Here is a 19,143-nt window from a genome sequence, read left to right as displayed (position 1 = left end):
GAAGTTTGATATTGAACTATACGCTCTCAGTTTTAAGGTGCAATTTTATTTAGTATGAAATTTAAACAGTTTCAGAGTTAAGCGTTGTAGAGATAGTTAGTACAAAGTTCACCTGCACATAAAATAGGGATGCGATTTTGTCGATTATTTTATCGATTATTTTTAATCGAGTCCGAATAGGAGACTTCGTCTGTTTTGCCTGACTGCTAAAGACAGGAGGGTAATGTTATTACATTACTAGTTTTTTCCTCTGATTTCATTCGTTTGACTGAAATAAACTCAAGAAATTGCGCTTGCATGTCTGTGTTTCGGTTTGAAAGAAGATAAAGCTGTAACATTACTGGATTCCCATGAAAATGTAACACCATAAGAATAAGGACGATAGATTTTCTTTAAGAGTGATAATGCATGGCATGAACGTCCATACCATATCAGCTGTTAACCGCCCACTGTTGAACATAGGCCTTCCAATAAGGGAAATTTTGCCAATAGTTACCACGCTTGAAAATTGTTTTTTTTTTTTTTATTGAATGAAAATGGTATGGTAACCCCGCCTGCGCTAATGGGATACGCTGGCGGAGCATTAGTGAAGGGTGATTGATGAGGATGAAAACATGCCAGTTAGCCCATCATGATGAATTCATCAGGAATTAATCATGATAGTTTCCAGGGAGAACCGCGAGGAGGTCGACCTGGTTGGGTATATTGCTAACAATGGGATTAGTCTCCATTACTAACAACCCTTTCCCCCTCTGCAAATTGGGTTGGCACCCGCAGTAAGTAATAAACTCAAAAACTACTTCACCGATTGCAAAAATTCCTTCACCATTAGAAAGCTATTACTCAGGATGGAGTAACGTACGCTACATTTATTGCTAGAAAAGATTAGGGTTCCTTACTAAAACTTTAGTAACGTAACTCAAGGTGTACAAAAAAAAAATGCTATAAAATATATTTCTTCGCGTGCGCTGCGGAAACTATTGGTGATAGAACAAAAGTATGTTCTACAATATTGAAGAAAATATCAATAACTACAAAAAACTTCATGATACTATATGTCCAACTATTATCGTTATGTCACAATAATCACTTTTTAAAATGTCGTAAAAATGTCCACCCGTGCGAAGCCGGTACGGCTAGTTTTAAATAAAAATAAATAAATCCATCGACATGTTACCTAACGTTAGAGACCATCACTAAAGACAGAAAACGAGAAAATGGCGTCCGTCCAGTGTACGGCGCTTGTTTATATATTATTGTAAATTGTACAATTTACTCCCAATTACTTACTAACGTACAATTCTCGACATCACTCAGTGGTTTATTAGTGGAAATTAAATTGTCCGCTTTCGGGATGGCTTCTTGTTTTTTTTTACAATTGTATATTATTTTGTATAATATATTTGTATATAGGATTAATATATATATATATATATATATATTAATATATATATATATATATATATATATATATATATATATATATATATATATATATATATATATAATTTTTTTTATACAACTTAGAATGGCAAACAAGCTGACGGACCACCTGATGCAAAGTGATAACCGTCGCCTATACACATGAGCAGTAGCATGGACATAACAGAGTATACTGTTTCGCCCATGATACCCCCCATGCGTTGCCATTCCTGAAGACTCAAGTGTTATTTCTCTGTACCATGCACGCCATATTGAAGGGTGGATCAAACCGAAACACAGCCATGCAAACACAACTGCTTTACGGTTGAAACACGAATGTGACAGAGGTACCCAAGCAAAGGATTTTTGTACAAAGTCTCTCTCTGCTAAGATAGATAGATTTTAAGATTCTACTCGTATATTATATATAAATGTGATAGACGAAATATAATGCAGACAAGGCCGAGGAATATCGTATAGATAACAGTGTAGAGATTATAAGCTTGTCGAACACAGTACTGCCGACCCCTATTAACTATTTATTAGCGTGATAGTGCCGACAGAAGCCGGAAAGTGAATATTTAATCGTGCAATTAGTCTGAACTGCGGCCATCCACGCGCCTCCATCGATATGGTGTTGGCAGTGGGAGTTATTGTTAGTATTTGCGATTTACAGCTATGATTGCGTATAAATATGGATTTTACTAGCTGCGCCTAGTGGCTTTGTCTGCGTTTACTGAGTTAAAAATGTCTATTATTAGTTTAAAGTCCACTTCGTCGTACGCGTGGATTTCAGATGTAGAATAAACAATTAAATAGCTAGATTTTAAGATAGATTTACAGAAACGCAGCTGTGATAACCGCATCTAATTTGGTGCAGTAATTTTTTCATGATGCCTGAACAAACATTGTCGAATTATAATTGTATTACATTAGATAAGATGCAACTGTGTTGCCTTATATTTCGATTGCCATTTATTTATTTATTTTACACTTTATTGCACCAAGTAAATAATAATAAAAGAAGTAATACAAAAGGCTGCCTTATCGCTAAGCAATCTCTTCCAGACAACCTTTGGGTAGAGGACGTTGAGAAAAAGACAAAGGGCAGGTGGAGCACTATTGTATAAATGTTATCATATACAAACATACACATATATACATATACACACATGCATACACATAATTATACATACATATATTATATATACACAATGAAAATATACATAAACATACACATACTTAATAGCACACATACAAGATATTTAGTATGTGTTAGGTACAATTTATCGATATATTTTTTATTACAGTGTTTTGTCAGTAAATTGCATTAGGTTTATTTCCTTTGTCTCTTCTCTATCGATTCTCAATTCGGTAATAATTTTTGAAGTTTGCTACCACATAATTACGTCATTTGTAAGCCGATTTAGAATTTTTTTTAAGGGTATAAGGCTCCCAATTTGAAAATATAGGATATATTTTCAAATTGGGAGCGAAAGCCCGTAGAAATTTTATTAAAATTGGTTTTGGTACAATGGAAGAACACTGTTTTTATTTCTTGTGGTATGTTCCACAAAAAATAAAAACATTTATAGCATATTTTGCTTATAAAACACACACACATACACACACGCACGCACAGTATCATAAGAGTGAAAACCAGTTTAGAATTGACGACGGAATAGAATAATGTAGTCGCAAAAAAAATCAAACTAATCGAGAACTGCCTTCCTTGGGAGTTCCTTAGGTACCTAAATATAAAACTTGCCACAAATTTTATTAACTCAAACTCTTTTATATTTTGTATTTTTACATTTTCCGTTCTATTTTTTGTTTAACCTACTTTAAAAAGATGGCGGTTCTCAAGTAGATTGTATTTTTTTATATAACTTAGAAGGTCAAACAAGCTGACGGCCCACCTGACGGAAAGTGGTAACCGTCGCCTATACACATGAGCAGTGCCAGCCTTAGCCTTTCCTCCACCCCCCATGTGATGCCATTCCTGAGGACTCAGGTGTTATTCCTCTGTACCCTGTAAATTCACTGCCATATCCCACCCTTCAAACTGAAACACAGCCATGCAGACACGACTGCTTCACGGTAGAAACACGAATAGGACAGAGGTGCTCAAGCAAACGACTTTTGTACAAAGTCTCCCTCTGGTATGTTTTTACGTTTACTACCTCATAACTCTCTTAGTTTTAAACCGATTTTCAAAATTCCTTTTTATGTGAAACGATATACTTCTGGACGAGTCCTCCGCCGTGCGTTTTTCAAGGCACTTTCTTCCGCGCACAACCACTCTTTGGAATCAACTTCCAGCAGCAGTATTTCCGAACCGATACGACAACATAACCTACAAGAAAAGAGCATATTCCTTTTTAAAAGGCCGGCAGCACACCTGCAATGCCTTTAGTGTTGTGGGTGACCATGGGCGGCGGTAGTCACTTACCATCAGGTGAGCCGCATGCTCGTTTGCACCCTGTGTTGTAATAAAAAACTTACTTATATACTCAGTCTCATGGAAATTTTATCAAAATCGTTATGGTAGTTTAGTTCTTAGGTCAAAATAACTGTTTTTTTTTTTCGCAATTGAAGTTGTTTTTTTTTAACATTTACCTACATGCTCTTTTAGGTAAAAAAAATCCATATTGGTTTACAACTGACGGAGTTATGAGGTGACAAACATAAAAAAAAACACAACCGAATCGAGAATCTCTTTTTTTTAAGTCGGTTGGAAACAGGCTTCTTACATATTTAAATTTGGAATTTAAATAAAAAAATACACCAAAAAGGGATTTGATTTATAATCATCATCATACCAGCCTTTAACTGTCGACTGCTGGACATAAACCTCCTCTATAAGGGGAGTTTTGCCAGTAGTTGCCACGCCTGGCAGGCGGATCGGCAACCGCTTGGCTTTAGAGATGTTTTAACCCTTCTTTGCATGATTTTTTTTATTGGTGAAATAAATCAAGGTGATATAATTCATGTTCAAAATTAAAGGTTAAAATGGTTAAAAAAAAATAAATTTTACAGCTATGTTTTTTTTTGCAATGGACATTAAAAAGGTATCCAGACACGATCAACTTAAAGTGAACTTGTTCTTTTATATAATTTTTGGGCGTTCAATGTTATGATGGAAATTTCCACTAGTATACAAAGAAGGGATAAGAGGGACGCTGCTGCCCATCCCTCGCCCTCGGTTAGTGGCCTCTTACGACATCCACAGGAAAGGAAGGGGTGGCAGGTGGATTGGCAACCGCAGTTAGGCTTTGGAGATGTTTTAAGACGGGACGCTGCTGCCTATCTCTCGCTCTCCGTTAGTCGCCTCTTACGACACCCACGGGAAAGGAAGGGATGGTCCATTCTGTGCGGGGACCACACGGCCATTTATAATTATATTTTATATTAATAACGTAACAATATAAGGCAAATACTGCGTAATAGAATAACAAATGTACAATGTTTTAATTTTACTGGTAATTTTTTAATGTTTTTTTTTTTTTTTAATAAAAAGTTTACAGCAAAGAAAAAGGCCCGAGGGCAGTGCCTGCTGGAATTCAATTGTCGAGAACAGTCCTGGAACATATTATATAAAATAATTTTGTAAACGTAATTTGTTACTGGAAATGGACAAGCGTGAGCTTCGTTTTGAGGTTTTTTTTTTGATGGGTGAAAATGGTAATGTAACCCCGCCTGCGCTAACGGGATACGCTGGCGGAGCACCAGTGAAGGGTGATAGATGAGAATGAAAACAGGCCAGTTAGCCTATCGTGATGAATTCATCAGGAATTAACCATGATAGTTTCCAGGGAGAACCGCGAGGAGGTCGACCTGGTTGGGTGTATTGCTAGCAATGGGATTCTAAGTCTCCATTACTAACAATCCCTTTCCCCTCAACTTCGTTTTGAGGTAACCCATAAATATTAATGTAAGTAGGAATTTCGCTCGGGAGTTTGTTATTATTATTTCAGGCGTTAATTGTCCACTGCTGGACATAGAAGTCCCACATAAGGTACATTTTTGCCAGTAGTTGCCACACTTGGCAGTCGGGTTGGCTATCGCGGTTAGACTTTAGTGATGTTTTAAGAGGGACGCCGTAACCTAACCCACGACCATTCCTCATTGTGGAGGAAAGGGATCCCATTGTTAGCAATATACCCAATCAGGTCGACCTCCTCGCGGTTCCCCCTGGAAACTATCATGGTTAATTCCTGATGAATTTATCATGATGGGCTAACTGGCCTGTTTTCATTCTCATCTATCACCCTTCACTGGAGCTCCGCCAGCGTATCCCGTTAGCGCAGGCGGGGTTACCATACCATTTTCACCCATCAAAAAAAAACCCACGACCATTAAGTTCCCTTAGTTGCCTCTTACGACACCCACGGGAACAGAAGGGTCGACCCATTTATTGCCGTGGAGGAATTATGCCCAAATTTTGCCCAGACTCCCTAAGTACAAATTTTGCCCAGGGACACCAGATAGGCTAAGGTCAAAACGTTATGGCAAGAATTGAAAGCGTCACCCGTTAGTTAGCACGTAATTTGTAAGTAAGCCATGAATTTTGCATGGCGGTTACGGGTTGCGTGCCACTGTGTGTGTAATGGTTGTGGTCCAAGTTACAAGAGTCTTTTTTTTATACAACTTAGTATGGCAAACAAGCTGACGGCCCACCTGATGGAAAGTGGTAACCGTCGCCTATAGATATGCACAGTACTATGGACATAACAGAGTATACTGTTTTACCCACGATACTCCCCATGCGTTGCCATTCCTGAGGACTCAGGTGTTATTCCTCTGTACCCTATAAATTCACTGGCATATCCCACCCTTCAAACCGAAACCGAAATAGCCGTGCAAACACAACTGCTTCACGGTAGAAACACGAATGGGACAGAGGTGCGCAAGCAAACGACTTTTGTACAAAGTCTCCCTTTGTTAAAATCATATGAGTCGTCATCTGTCCACTGCTGAACGTAGGCCTTTATTATTGGGGGAAATTTGCTAGTAGTTACCACGTTTGGCAAGCGGATTAGAAAGTGCAGTTTGGCTTTTGGTGATGTTTTAAGATGCAACGCTTAAATACGACAATGGGCGCGTGCGCAATGGTCGTGTTTTTGGTAGTTCTACCTATTGTAGTTTAGGAAAGTTACCTATTGCTGATAACCATTTTCCCCGCTGCGGACTACCAGTTCTATTGCTAACAATGCACTTTATCAAGTCGATCTCCCCGTGGACCCTCTAGAAACCATCGTGCTGAATTCTAGGTGTATTCATCACGATGGGCGCAGGGGGGAAAGGGATTGTTAGTAATGGGGTCTAACTGCCCCATTGCTAACATATCAGATCGATCTTTTTTTTATACAACTTAGAATGGCAAACAAGCTGACGGTCCACCTGATGGAAAGTGGTAACCGTCGCCTATAGACATGTGCAGTACCATGGACGTAACAGAGAGTATACTGTTTCGTCACTCACATAATCGATCTCCACGTGGTTTCCCTTGGAAACCATCGTGGTTAAATGATAAACTGATCTGCTTTCATCGTCACCTATCATCCCTCACTGGTGCCCCGCCAGCGTATACCGTCAGCGCAGGCGGGGTTACCATTTAATTATCATCCATTAAAGTTCCCGCTACCTCCCACCGCGTGTACCACACACCAGCGAGCACACACAGGCGTGCGTGTGTGCCACTCGCGTAAACACACCTTGATTTCCCAAATGTATTGCCGCCGGCGAAGTTCGGCCCGGCCCGGCCTGTGTCGAATTTAAATTTAAAATTGCTCTTGTTCGAGTTCAGTCCACGCGTGAGAGCCGTGCCTGCGCTCGGAAAGAAGATTTCCTGTAATAATCATTAGAAAGTGATTAAATAATTAATTTAAAAGAGATTATTTTATTATATTTAAAAAAAAAATGTGAAGACAGGGAGGTACTAAATAAATAAATAAAACATGTTATAAAATAAATGATTTTTTTTTGAGATGACTAGCTATTATGTATTATTACATTTACATAAATATATAGTATAATAAATCTGTAGAGAGGTCAATTCTGTACATGAAATATATTTCCAAAATAACTATCAGCGGGTGATTAGTGATCGATACTGATGCCAAAAATGCAATCAGTAAAATTTCTGTCTGTCTGTCTGTATGTTCGTTATAGAAACAAAAACTACTCGACGGATTTTAACGAATCTCGGCAAAATTATTCTTCATACTCCTGAGCAGGTTATAGTATACATTTCATCACGCTACGATCAATAGGAGCAGAGCAATGAAGGGAAGTGTTGGGAAAACGGGAGAAGTTACTCCATTTTTAAGCTTTTGTCGCGTGTGCAGCCTTAATGGCTACTTTTTGAAATTTAAAAATGTCCACCCGTGCGACGCCGGGACAGGCCGCTAGTTCATAATATAAGATAGATAGGTACACTTTATTGTTTCCTCCAAAAGACTACAATAGTAAACTTATTATAGATACAAACAATTACAAGAAATGATCACAGTGAGAAAACAATGGGCGGCCTTATCGCTAAGAGCGATCTCTTGCAGGCAACCTTTGGATGGAGAGGAGTAATTGTAAACAAGTTATAAATAAAAATAAATAATACTCTGTAATTTGAACTGTCATCAAAAGTGGATGGTTCACTCTGTAAATTACGGTGCCCATAAGGGGTGTCACGTGTCTTATGTTCTTACTTGTTGTAATATCTAATTTGTACCACGTGGCATGCGAATAAATATAAATAAATAATTAGTTTTTATACAACTTAGAATGGCAAACAAGCTGACGGCCCACCTGATGGAAAATGGTAACCGGCCCCTATAGACATGAGCAGTATCATGACATAACAGAGTATACTGTTTCGCCCACGATGCCCCCCATGCGTTGCCATTCCTGAGAATTCAGGTGTTATTCCTCTGTACCCAGTAAATTCACGCTATCTACTGACAGGATATATTGATAGCAATGGATTTAGTCTTGCTACTAATAACTTCTTGTAATGTAATGTAATGTAATGTAATGTAATGTAATGTAATGTAATGTAATGTAATGTAATGTAATGTAATGTAATGTAATGTAATGTAATGTAATGTAATGTAATGTAATGTAATGTAATGTAATGTAATGTAATGTAATGTAATGTAATGTAATGTAATGTAATGTAATGTAATGTAATGTAATGTAATGTAATGTAATGTAATGTAATGTAATGTAATGTAATGTAATGTAATGTAATGTAATGTAATGTAATGTAATGTAATGTAATGTAATGTAATGTAATGTAATGTAATGTAATGTAATGTAATGTAATGTAATGTAATGTAATGTAATGTAATGTAATGTAATGTAATGTAATGTAATGTAATGTAATGTAATGTAATGTAATGTAATGTAATGTAATGTAATGTAATGTAATGTAATGTAATGTAATGTAATGTAATGTAATGTAATGTAATGTAATGTAATGTAATGTAATGTAATGTAATGTAATGTAATGTAATGTAATGTAATGTAATGTAATGTAATGTAATGTAATGTAATGTAATGTAATGTAATGTAATGTAATGTAATGTAATGTAATGTAATGTAATGTAATGTAATGTAATGTAATGTAATGTAATGTAATGTAATGTAATGTAATGTAATGTAATGTAATGTAATGTAATGTAATGTAATGTAATGTAATGTAATGTAATGTAATGTAATGTAATGTAATGTAATGTAATGTAATGTAATGTAATGTAATGTAATGTAATGTAATGTAATGTAATGTAATGTAATGTAATGTAATGTAATGTAATGTAATGTAATGTAAATAGGACTCTATTTTCCGCGCTTATCCTCTCATTTGGGCCGTTGTGCGTATGAGTCGTGGCTAGTACAGCCAACCCAACTCCGCCCAGAAGCGCAGAAGCTTCCTGGGATCTTCACAGGCCTCACGGAGCGACCTCACCGTTCCGAGGATTTCTAAACGTTGATAGGCCACAGCTTCATGTTCCAGGATTACGTGAGCAGCCGTTTCTTCGGCGTCAAAACAGCCTCGAAATACAGGGCTGTCTGTGTACATTGCTAGTACAGATCGACCTCCACGTGGTGGTCCCTGGAAAACATCGTGCTGAATTCCAGGTGTATTCATCACGATGGGCTAACTGACCTGTCTTTTCGTTCTCACCTATCATTCCTTACTGGTATCCTGCAAGCGGTATACGCAAATACGTTAGCGCAAAACGGGGCTACCATTCCATTAACACCCATTAAAAAAAAACCCATTCCATTATCATCCCATTAAAAGAAATCATTCCATTTAACAGAGGGAAACTTTGTACAAAAGTCGATTGCTTGGGTACCTCTGTCCCATTCGTGTTTCAACCGTGAAGCAGTTGTGTTTGCATAGCTGTGTTTCGGTTTGAAAGGTGGGATATGGCGTGAATTTACAGGGTACAGAGGAATAACACCTGAGTCCTCAGGAATGGCAACGCATGGGGGGTGTCATGGGCGAAACAGTATACTCTATTATGCCCATGGTACTGCTCATGTCTATAGGCGACGGTTACCACTTTTAATCAGGTGGGCCGTCAGCTTGTTTGCCATTATAAGTTGTATAAAAAAAAATTATCATCCATAAATGAAAAATAACATTATTAATTTTCCAAAATTGATACAGATTATGTTAATTCCCATCTTTTATAAACCATGATATTAGAAACACAATGGAACCCTGGGGATAGAGGGCGGGATGCGTTACACAGGAAAATGGACGGATTATGTAGTACCGTCCATTGTTGAATTCTCATCTAATTTATTCAATTATTTTATTTTCACATACCCAATGTCCCGATTGTTCTAATCTGACAGAGAGCTATATCGTTTGTCTCTTTCTAACACATTTATTTATTTATTTAAACTTTAATTCACAGTAGAACTCTGTGCACATTTGACGGACTTAACACCGGACGGTGTTCTCTACCAGTCGAGCATTGGGCGAACAGAGAAATAAGTAGGCGGTGCATTATTGAATAGAGGAAATATAAAGTAATACTTGATATATTCATATAATATAAAGATATAATTAGAAAAAAGAAAAGAAAAGATGAAATAATCAATGGAAATGGAAATGGGAAAGGGTGGGATATGGCATGAATTTACAGGGTACAGAGGAATAACATCTGAGTCCTCAGGAATGGCAACGCATGGGCGGTATCATGGGCGAAACAGTATACTCTGTTATGTCCATGGTACGGCTCATGTTTATAGGTGACAGTTACCAATTTCCATCAGGTGGGCCGTCAGCTTGTTTGCCATTCTAAGTTGTATAAAAAAAATCTTTGACCAAGGCAGTCAAATTTAGTTTATATTATATAAGGAGTTTATATATTTTTTACGTGTTTTCCTTAGGCCGTTGAGTCTGGAAGTTTTTCTCTTCAATAATACTGTTATCAGATTAGCCCAAAGCTATTTTGTTGGTGAACATACTGTTGACAGTTCCCGGCTTCGCTTACGTTATTATATTGACCAAACATTTAGGGTTTCGCAATGAAAGACAGCAAGAAATTATTTTTATTTGAGACTAGCTTTTCGTCCGCAATTTAGAACGGCGAACGAGCTGACAGTCCACCTGATGGAAAGTGGTAACCGTCGCCTATAGACATGAGCAGTACCATGGACATTACATCGTATACGTTGTCGCACATGATACCCCCAATGCGCTGCCACAGTTTAGTAAGAAAATAAAACATAAATTTAAACCTTTTTTTTTTTATTTAATTACTTTTTTACTGAACTTGGTATTAATTTGCGTAAAGATATTGCTTGGGGACCTCAGTCTCATTCGTATTTCTGCTGTTACCACGCTCGACAGGTGGATTGGCAACCGCAGTTAGGCTTTGGAGATGTTTTAAGAGGAACGCTGCTGCCCATCCCTCGCCCTCCTTTAGTCGCCTCTTACGACACCCACGGGAAAGGAAGGGGTGGCCCATTCTATGCCGCGACCACACGGCAATAACCTCATGTAATTTAACTATTAAACATTGAAATTAATTCAAAATAGGTTTTATTTTTTTAACTTTGAACCCTAGAATAGTAGAGTAACTTTTATCTCGGTACAAAATTTAATTTGTCGTTAAAATGTGTTGTTTTTGAACCTATTATGATAACTTTGTGACGAAATTGGTATTGTTGTGTTTATGTGTTAATGGTTGTTCAGAGGTTTTTTTTTATCAATATCTTAATAATATAATAAAAAAAAATATAATAAAGTTGTAAGCTTACTACTTACCTTACTGCTTACCTTAAGCTTACTGCTTACCTTTGCTAACATTGTTATTAACTTATTGTTGTTACTGTATGTTTTAGTGCAATAAAGAATATATATATATATATTATATATATATAAGTAGGCGTTGTCTGTACATGGGAGACAAAGCTTAACTGCAGTTTTCAGTATGCCTGTCAAGCGTGGCAACCATTGGCAACCCTCCCCCCCCCCTGGGGGGCGCTTATATTCAGCAATGGACAGTTAAAGGGAGAGGGAGACTTTGTACAAAAGTCGATTGCTTGGGTACCTCTGTCCCATTCGTGTTTCAACTGTGAAGCAGTTGTGTTTGCATGGCTGTGTTTCGGTTTGAAGGGTGGGATATGGCAGTGAATTTACTGGGTACAGAGGAATAACACCTGAGTCCTCAGGAATGGCAACGCATGGGGGGTATCATGGGCGAAACAGTATACTCTGTTATGTCCATGGTACTGCTCATATCTACAGGGACGGTTACCACTTTCCATCAAGTGGGCCGTCAGCTTGTTTGCCATTCTAAGTTGTATAAAATATTACTTTTTTTTTAATGGATGATAATGGAATGGTAACTCCGCTTGCGCTATAGGTATACACTAGCGGGGTACCGGTGAGAGGTGACAGGTGAGGATGAAAAGGCAGGTCAATCAGCCCGTCGTGACGAATTCAACGATAAATTAGTCACGATAGTTTCCAGGGGGAACCGCGTGGAGGTCGACCTGTTAGGGTATTATGATAGCAATGAAGACTAACCTCCCAATTACTAATAATCCCATCCCCTGGCTGATATGATGTATTTTTTTTTTTTGATGGGTGAAAATGGTATGGTAACCCCGCCTGCGCTAACGGGATACGATGGCGGAGCACCAGTGAAGGGTGATAGATGAGAATGAAAACAGGCCAGTTAGCCCGTCATGATGAATTCATCAGGAATTAACCATGATAGTTTCCAGGGGGAACCGCGAGGAGGTCGACCTGGTTGGGTATATTGCTAGCAATGGGATTCTCAGTCTCCATTACTAACAATCCCTTCTCCCCGGCTGATATGATGTTAGGTAGGCATTATTACTAATTCCTTCACTTTGCTTTTACATAGTCTAGATGGGGCTCTATCACGTGTCCAGGAGCGTTTATTTTATTCATACTAAATGTTGGGTCCCTTAATGAAGGGACAATGGTCCCCTGTCATTACTCGAGTGCAATGAACCTTAAAATGTTAGTGTAATGTATATAATACTTAAACCTAGTAAACTCGGGACATACGGTCAAACAAATTAAAAGCCGGCAGCTTAATGTCTATATAAAGGGTTAATAGTTTGAACCGACTTCAAAAAAAGCTGTAATTTTTTATATTCTATAAAAATATCATGGGTGAAACAGTATATTCTGTTATGTCCATGGTACTGCTCATGTCCACAGGCGACGGTTACCACTTTCCGATCAGGAGGGTCGTCAGCTTGTTTGCCATTCTAAGTTGCATATTGCGTTAGCGCAGGTAAGGTCGCCATACCATTATCATCTATTAAAAATAAAAGGCAGTACCCGTTCACGAGTATGACGTGTGAGCCGGCTGTTTTTTTGTATACCACTGAGGTGGCAAACTAGCATACGGCCCACCTGATGGTACGCGGTTACCGTAGCCTATGAACGCCTGCAATACCAGAGGCATCACGCGCGCGTTGCCGACCCTGAAGAAACCTCTTTACCCCCCTTTTGAAGAACCCCATGCTGTAGTCTGTTGGGAAAACCTCGGCAGGGAGCTCATTCCATAACCTGAGTGTTCGTGGGAGGAAACATCACTGAAACCGCGCCATCAGTGCGCTCAATCATATTTCAGGGAACTCAGTAACTCGGCCCACCACGCCACCACCTGTCTGGACATTTTAGTGAGCATGACTTACTGGAGGCTCCCAACCACGTCATAGCGGGGGGAAAGGGATTGTTAGTAATGGAGACTGAGAATCCCATTGCTAGCAATATACCCAGCCAGGTCGACCTCCTCGCGGTTCCCCCTGGAAACTATCGTGGTTAATTCTTGATGAATTCATCATGATGGGCTAACTGGCCTGTTTTCATTCTCATCCCCTTCAACCCTTCACTGGTGCTCCGCCAGCGTATCCCGTTAGCGCAGGCGGGGATACCATACCATTTTCACCCATCAAAAAAAAAAAAACCACGTCATAGCCAAACTCAAATAAATCCATTTTACATAACAGCTACAGTTTCTACGCTTTACATAGTAACTGTCATCATCAACATCATTCCAGCCATTATCCGTCCACTGCTGGACATAAGCCTCCCCCATAGACCGCCATAAACAACGGTCCTGAGCCACCTGCATCCACTGATTCCCTTCAATGCATTTTAGGTCGTCACTCCATCTAGTGGGGGGTCGACCTACATCGCGTTTGCCCGTACGCGGTCGCCACTCAAGCTCTTTTCTTTCGTATACGTACTTTTATATACGTAGTAAAATTACTGCATCATCGTTATCATTACATAGTATAAAACAAAGTCGCTGTCGCTGTCTGTCCGTCCTTATATATGCTTAAATCTTTAAAAGTACGCAACGGATTTTGCAGCAGTTTCTTTTAATAGATAGAATGATTCAAGAGTAAGGTTTATATGTATAATACATGCATAATATTGTAGAGGAACACTGATAAATTTAGAGGTTTCTGATGTGATGTCGTAAATAAACACATTTTTTTGCACTTACATTCCAAACGCTGGCTGAACCCCACGAGATGAATCAAAATAATGTACTACAGTATTGTACACCTTAAAAAGGTCAACAAAAAAATCCACGATGGTATGTCTATCTCTTAAGGATAACCCACAATAACCATTTTTTATCGTTTATTTTACGGGGAAAAATGGCTTATTTGCGAAGTGATTTTAAGCAATACAGCATTAATTTTCATCCAATTAAGTACCTTAAATATACTATACATTTAATATAGATCTATATGGCCCTTTACAGCATGTAATTTAAATGAATATTTCTGAAGATATTACAGATTTAAAATGCAGGGTCATAGCGGTGCGGCGGTACCGGCCCGGACGGCGGCGCGCGACTATATAATAGCGCGTCGAAGGCCACGCTTCGCGCTATAGCACATTATCATATTTGTATTGTCTAATAACAAAAAAAAACTGTAAACGTTGTTTATAAGGACATTCTGTAGTAGGTAGTGTAGTTATATTTAGTATAAGCATTGCACCCGTGCGAAGCCGGGGCGGGTCGCTAGTGACCTGATAAGGGCTCAACTTAACCCCAATGAAATGTGGTATAAATGTACCATATGGAATGGAGAAGGACATAGGATGCTTTTTATTCAGTTTATTATATCCCGGCCATGCGAACTAAGTCACAGGTAAAAGGTAGTGGTGGAATAAATAAACTCACAATGTACACACACATGAGCCCTGAAAACATTACTCCTTTTTTTTGGGCAGTCGAGTAAAAAGACACAATAATTTTTTTTAACCAATTTCAAAAAGAACGGAGTTCTCAATGATAGATTTCATAGATAATATTAGAGCTTAAATTTCTGCACACAAACACCTTGTGGCCATTCGACGAAACTCCAGCAAGATGGAGGCAAAGACATCCAATTGCGGATAACGGTTTTATCAAAATCGTTACAGTAGTTTAGTTTTTAGATTAAATAACTGGGTTTGTCGCAATTAAAACGAGTTTTTTTTTTAAATATCTATGTTAATAAAAATCTGTATTAAAATAACGCGCGCGTTTCTGTTTCATGGCAGTAATAAGTAATGACTACGGGGGAGATGCATAATTCACTATCTACAATATATTACCTATCCACATGCCCAATTTCACCCAATTCTGTTCAGCCGTTCATGGGTAATTGAGTAAGAAAGTTCCGATTGTCTTCACAAACTTTCACATCTAACTATGTCTGTATGGGGGGAACGGATTGCTAGTAATGGGTCCTGGCAGCCCCATATATCCTGTCCTGTCACACTTTCGCACGGCCTTCTAGAAACCATTGTGATTACAGCTTGTTTCAATAGAATTTGAGATTGGTTTTTTTATAGAATTTAGAATGGCAAACAATCTGACGGCCCACCTGATGGAAAGTGGTAACCGTCGCCTATACACATGAGCGGTACCGTGGACATAACAGAGTATACTGTTTCGTCCATGATACTCTCCATGCGTTGCCATTCCTGAGGACTCAGATGTTATTCCTCTGTAACTAGTAAATTCACGCCATATCCCATCCTTTAAACCGAAACACAGCCATGCTAACACAACTGCTTCACGGTTGAAACACGAATGGGACAGAGGTACCCAAACAATCGATTTTTGTACAAAGTCTCCCTCTGGATTATATTTAGAATTTAGAATTAGAAGATTAAAATTGTCTTATATATGTATGTATTATATATAGCCGGATAAATGTATTGATTAAAAGCTAGCAGATATGTGCGTACAGATGAACAAACAAATTAGAAAGGGTGCACGGTATACCCGTGAATTAGAAGAATAATAGCATCAGCGAGATAAGTTAGAAGACGTGGACGGTCAGCAAAATAAGATTTCACAATACAATTGACAGCTGAGTTATTTATATATATAATAGTTATTATATGTTTATATATATATATATATATATATATATAATATATCGTAAAATATATAGATAGAGCATCGAGTCTCAAAAACTAGTCAGCTTTTTGTCAGCTAATTGTCAAATTAGCTGACTCGTTTTAATTATAAAAGAATTATTTAATAAATTTAATAAGTTTTTACGCACTAAAAACACGCAGAAATCACTCGTAACTATTTATCGCGCAAAATTGTATGAAAAAATTGACACGCGTTTCTCGAACTCTCATATATATATATATATATATATATATATATATATATAAAACATAATGTTCAAAGGCTACGGTAACAACATACCATCAGATGGGCTTGCTTGTTTGCCACTTCACTGGTATCAAAAAAATAAAATAAATAAGACGACAGAGTTTGTAGCGAACGCTATGAGTATCTATGTGTTTATATGTTTATTGTTATCACAATTTCATTTCTCCTCTTGTAGTGGCACGGTGCGTGCCTTTCATTCTCAACAGACGGACGGACGAATATTTGCATTAATATAAAAAGGAAAAATATGTTACTGGGCCCGCCATTGTGTCGCTTTACTGAACCGCATGCAGCATTTTATTACCAAACTAACTATTTACCGCGACTCCGCCCGCTTGATTCCTATCAGTAATAACGTAGTTTTTTTTTTAATGAAAGATAATGGAATGCTTACCCCAGCCGCGCTATTAGTATACACCGGCGCGGCACCAGTGATAGATGATAGGTGAGGATGAAGCAGGTCAGTTAGCCCACCGTGATGAATTCAACAAGAATTGTTCACTATGGTTTCCAGGGGGAACCGCGTGGAGGTCGACCTGACAGGGTATATTACGAGCAACAGGACTGATAGTCCGTAATACTAACAATCCCTTCCCCCCTATAAGTTTAGTATTGTAATCTTTTGGAGGGAACAATAAAGAGTATCTATTTATTTAACTAATTAGGTAACGGTAGCCATTTTTGGCAACGTTACCACCTGCCCGTGTTCGTGACAATCTCTGTATGTACATTATTAAATAACTCCCATACTTGTCCGGCCTCTTGTGAACAATACGTGTGAAACTGTATTTTCTTTTTATGCAACTTAGAATGGCAAACAAGCTGACGGCCCACCTGATGGTAAGTGGTAACAGTCGCCTATAGACATGAGCAGTACCATGGACATAACAGAGTATACTGTTTCGCCCGTGATACCCCCCATAGTCATTCTTAAGGACTCAGGTGTTATTCCTCTGTACCTTGTAAATTCACTGCCATATCCCACCCTACAAAACGAAACGTTAATAGGCGACGGTTACCGCTCTCCATCAGGTGGGCCGTCAGCTTGTTTGCCATACTAATAGCATAAAAAAACCATTACCCTCCTTATACATGGTCGGGTAAATTCCAACTGAGAGTCCAACCGCGTCGACTCACCACTCACCTGTGTATGCAAATTATGCTCAGCGTTATCGCAAAGTTTTTCTAGAATCTTCCGTCTTGGAATTCTCTTAAGAGCCGTATAAGTACCTAGTATAAACGTTGAAGGAACTCCTCGCCAGCTCTAGAGGCACTTTACTCAACTGCTGTCTACAAGTGAGGTACAGTTTTATAGTGTGTTGAGGCGACACGACTGGAACCGTGTAATTGAAAAACGATAGTATTTTTTACAACACACGGGGTAGACGAGCATGCGGCTCACCTGATGGTAAGTGACTACCGCCGCCCATGATCACCCACAACACCAGCGGCATTGCTTTTTTTTCCAACTTACCAAACAAGCTGACGGCCCACCTGATGGAAGGTGGTAACCGTCGCCTATAGACATGAGCAGTACCATGTACATAACAGAGTATACTGTTTTGCCCATGATACCCCCCATGCGTTGCCATTCCTGTGGACTCAGGTGTTATTCCTCTGTACCCAGTAAATTCACTGCCATATCCCACCCTTCAAACCAAAACACAGCCATGCAAACACTACTTCACGGTAGAAACACGAATGGGACAGAGGTGTCCAAGCAATTTTTGTCAGCTAATTTGACAATTAGCTGACAAAAAGTTGACCCGTTTTTGAGACTCGATGCTTTATCTATATAATCTAAGATATGCATGTATAAAGTAAGTCTTATGAGAGTTTACCATCATCAGCCTTTAACTGTCCACTGCTGGACATAAGCCTTCCCCATAAGGGAGTTTTTGCTAGTAGTTCCCACACTTTGTAGGTGGATTGGAAACTGCAGTTAGGCTTTGGAGATGTTTTAACAGGGACGCTGCTGCCCATTCCTCGCCCTCCCTTAGCCTCTTCTTACGACACCCACGGGAAAGGAAGGGATGGCCTATTCTATACTGGGACTCACACGACCGTGTCAGTTATTGAACCTATTGAGAAAATAAGATAAGAATATATTTGATTATCTTGTGAAGTTATCAGATACAGCGCCATCTGTTATATGTAATTAAAGATTGCGTCCCAAAAAAGTCGAATTCGCTTCTCATTAAAATTAACTGTATTTATTATTTTTATATAAATGACGTAATAAAGTGTAAATTTGTAAAGTGTGAATTTACTGGGTACAGAGGAATAACACCTGAGTCCTCAGGAATGGCAACGCATGGGGGGTATCATGGGCGAAACAGTATACTCTGTTACGTCCATGGTACTGCTCATGTCTGTAGGCGACAGTTACCACTTTCCATCAGGTGGGCCGTCAGCTTGTTTGCCATTCTAAGTTGTATAAAAAGTGGATAAATAACTGACTTTGCAACTAAAGTTTTTATTTTTTTTATTTTTGGAAAAGATTAATCTAGGGATT

At 38.6% G+C, this 19,143-nt stretch overlaps 1 protein-coding gene across 1 annotated transcript in view; it reads left to right on the top strand.

Annotated features, from left to right (window-relative positions):
- Positions 1 to 19,143, top strand: part of LOC128200109 (uncharacterized) — a 117,575-nt gene that overhangs the window by 62,950 nt on the left and 35,482 nt on the right. The window lies entirely within an intron of this gene.

Source organism: Galleria mellonella, unplaced genomic scaffold (assembly GCF_026898425.1).
Source record: "Galleria mellonella isolate WM207_F2 unplaced genomic scaffold, CSIRO_AGI_GalMel_v1 utg158, whole genome shotgun sequence".
Classification (NCBI taxonomy): Eukaryota; Metazoa; Arthropoda; class Insecta; order Lepidoptera; family Pyralidae; genus Galleria; species Galleria mellonella.
Note: the sequence above shows the minus strand (reverse complement) of the source record. Positions and strands in the feature narration are given on the sequence as shown.